Consider the following 3,817-nt stretch of genomic DNA (forward strand, 5'->3'; position numbering starts at 1 on the left):
AGGTAGGAAACACCTGAGCACCCCCGTCCCGTCCTTCCAGAAGAGTTCAACGTGTGATTTACAAATAAATAAAAAATATTATATTTTTAAAATCTTTATAACATGTTAAATCTACTTTTGTTTGCGTATAGACCTATAGGTAAACTTTGACGGCTTTTTTTCTGTGTAAAGTATTTGGGTTCAAGTAAGGGCGGGTCGGCGCTCTGATTGGTCGAGGTGCCAAAATGACGCTCGCTGATTGGCTGGCGCGCCAGAAGACAGGTGAGAAGACCCACCTCACCTGCAGCCATAGATTTGCACTAGAAATGAAGGGCAGAATGGAGAAAGCCTTTGTGGGATCTCTGGAAATGAGTTATTTGTTATTTATCCTTTTTTGTTTTTCTCGGTGAAGACTAAAACCTTGGTGTTTGGTGCAAGACTAGATATTTAGAACTGAGAGGGGCCAAATGTAAGTATTGTGAAATATTGATTGAATATTGGATGTGTCTCTTCTCTCAACCACAAAAGGCTGGATTGTTATTATTCAGGTGCATTGATAATAGACTCTCCTAGAGAAGCTGGAAATCAAAAAGGTTTTCAGTTCACAAAAAAAAATGATTTTTACATTGAATTGCATGTTGATATTGTAAAGAGTGGTTCACAGGTTTACAGGTTTGCAATAAATGACACACATCCTATTGTGATTCTTCGGAAATTCAAATCATCAAGACCTGACATGCCCAGAAGTCAAATAGTAGTCAGTCAATATTAGTTCCTTAAAAAGTTAGTTGCAATTTTGTGTGAGAAAAAAATTCTCCCCACACTTTCAGGTCCTGGAAAATAGATGCTTTTGTTCCAAAGTGTCATGTGTGAACATGTAGATACACAGTGACATCACTCGATGACAAAACATGGGAAATAAGAAACTACTCATATTGAAAACACAACAGAGAGTTTGCAACATTGATACCAAAGATGATGTGAGGAGGGATATTGTATTACCCAAATATTATTAGTGCTGTTCACTATTGCTCATACTTTTATTATGCTATTATTATATTTTCTGACATAAAACTTGGCAAAAATGTACCATCATCCCACTCGTTTGTGATATGGACATGAATAATACATCAAATTGTGCAGATTTTTGAGGAAAGGTGTGAAACATTTCTTATTATTATCAATGTTAAAAACACTTAAGCTGACTGCTGCTCAAAAACATTTAAAAAAAAATTCTAATGTTGAAAACAGTTTTTGTATATTTTTCATATTTTTGATTCGTGTAACATCATAAATGTCTTTACTGTCACTTTTGATCCATTTAATGCATCCTTGCCTTTGTTTCTCTTTCTTTTCATACTCACTCCAAACTTTTAAATGGTAACGTATCACGGTTTCTACACAGCACACCTGTTTTCAACATTGATAATAATCAGAAATGTTTCTTGAGCAGTAAATCTGTATATTAGAATGATTTCTGAAGGATCATGTGACACTGAAGACTGGGGTAATGATGCTGAAAATACAGCTGTGATGAAAGAAAAAATATATTCACATAGAAAACAGTTAATTTAAATTGCAATAATATTTCACAATGATACTGTTTTTACTGCATTATTATTATTTTCTTTTGTTTTTCAAATAAATGAAGCATTGGTGAGCACAGCATACTTCTTTCTAAAACATTCAAAAATCTTAATTATTCCAAACGTTTGGCCCCCAATGTATCTTTTCTTTATTGAAATGCACAATATAGCCTGCTCAATGTTTCTGAGACTATACAGAGGGATCATGATAGTGAGGCACTAGGGAGAGCATAATAACTTGTTTACCTAGGGTTATTGTCACCTTAATGAACCTATTGTGAGAGAATGTAATGTTTGCCATTACCCCTTCTAAACAAACCAATTTGCGGCAGCTTTGGTAAACCTCAGTTCACTGGAGTGTAAACACTGGGCATCCATTGTGAGGGAGTTTGAAGACTGACACCTTGGGCAAGCAAACACAGGCCTTTGTTTTGAGCATAGCTCAGCCATTCAAGAGAAGCAATAAAAAGCCTGGGTCAGAGACAATGGCTCCCTGCTTTAAGGAGAGGGGGTCAGCTAGGGAAGGGGACGGGAGCAGTGGGGCCCGAATGAGTCTGATAACATCTCCATGCTCTGCCCTCTCTGAAGACCCCTGGCCTGACCTCATGCTCTCTGGATGCTCACAAAGGACTACTGAGACTCCTGACTGTACATGAGGACAATGAAGCAAAGTTTGGCTTCTTTCTCATTTAAATGCAAGACTCTCTTAAAGAGATGGGATAATGGTATTTCTGAACTGTTATTAAACTGAACTATATGAAAGTAAACAGGAGGCATATTTACAGTAGGCCTATATAATTGATATTTTAGTATTATTTCTATACTATTGTTTCACTAATATTTTGAAGACAAAACCGAGACATTTTAGGTAATTTAGAAATCCTGGCCAGGACATGTCTGGGAAAACGAGGATGTATGGATGTAAAAATTAATTAAAGCTAAATAAATATTTAGAAACATATAAAAATGGCAAAAGCACATGAGAAAATTACTCAAACTAAAACTAAAATTACAGGTCATGGACATGGACAAATATCCAGGAGATGTCCGGTAAAAAGAGGACTTTTGATCACCCTAAAATCATGAAAATAAAAACTGAAATAAAAAATTCATAAAAGCTAAATTATTATTATTTTTTTATTAACTAATAAAAATAACAAAAGCACATAAAATTACTAAAACTTAAATAAAAATTACAGGACATGGACAAATGGTATTTTAATAAACTTTTCACTTTTACACAATTTTCAAAAATGATTTAGTATTTTTAGATCGCTTTAGTTTTTCAGGTAACAGAAACTACACTGCAATATAGCCTAAATTTTACATTGATAAAGAAATTTTGAGCATTGCACATCCATGCAAAAGCTGCCAGGGCTTTGCTCTGCTAATTGCTAAATTGTGCTTTTTAGCATTATTTGAGGTATCATTTCATGTCATGTGCCAAAGTTTAATAAATTTAGTGGTTCAAATCACTACCCTTAAGTTTGAGCGATAATAACAGTGATCCTTGTCTTGGCAAACACCACTAATAAATTGTCTGATAACATTAGCATGGGCTAAATAGCTAAAATGTCAGATCAAGCATCACAGTAGATCTACTTAGAACATGTTTTTGATCTTGATATGAGTGTTTATCATGTCTTCATGATTACAGCCCATCTTTTCTAATCTCACTTTGAGAGCACCTGGTGTTTTCACTGCTGCGTGCAAATGAAGTTACTAAATAAATACAGGTGGGGTCCTCAAAATGGTATTCTCTGAGCTTTGCCCAAAGGCTTATGGCTAATGCGGAAAAACCGCAACATTGCGAATAAGCCTGTCTCACCATGCCTGGACTGCCCACAGTAAAAGGACAGGATGTACAGAGAGCCAGAACGCAACAATAGGACTGGATTACAGACTGTATGTACACACAAGCAAAACAGCCAGGGCTCCTTTAAGACTACTTATGCAAACATTTGTAACCCATAACAAAAGTCAAGGCCCTCTATTGAGACTTCTGCTAGTTTAATTCAGGGTAGGCTACTATTTAGTTTGTACTTAATAAATCTAAACGTCCCCAGGCGACCCTTGCAAAAAAGAAGCAGTGCACTAGAAGTGACTTCAAATGTTAAAAGTATATTTTAAACTGAAATGAAATAAAAGGCCACTTAAGTGTGCTTAAAGAGAGATACTTTCATAGCTGTTTGTTAACACACTTAAGTCAACTTTTAATAAGTGCACTTATGGATAATGTCACATTTAAAGTT

This window comes from Barbus barbus, assembly GCF_936440315.1.
Source record: "Barbus barbus genome assembly, chromosome: 27".
Lineage (NCBI taxonomy): Eukaryota > Metazoa > Chordata > Actinopteri > Cypriniformes > Cyprinidae > Barbus > Barbus barbus.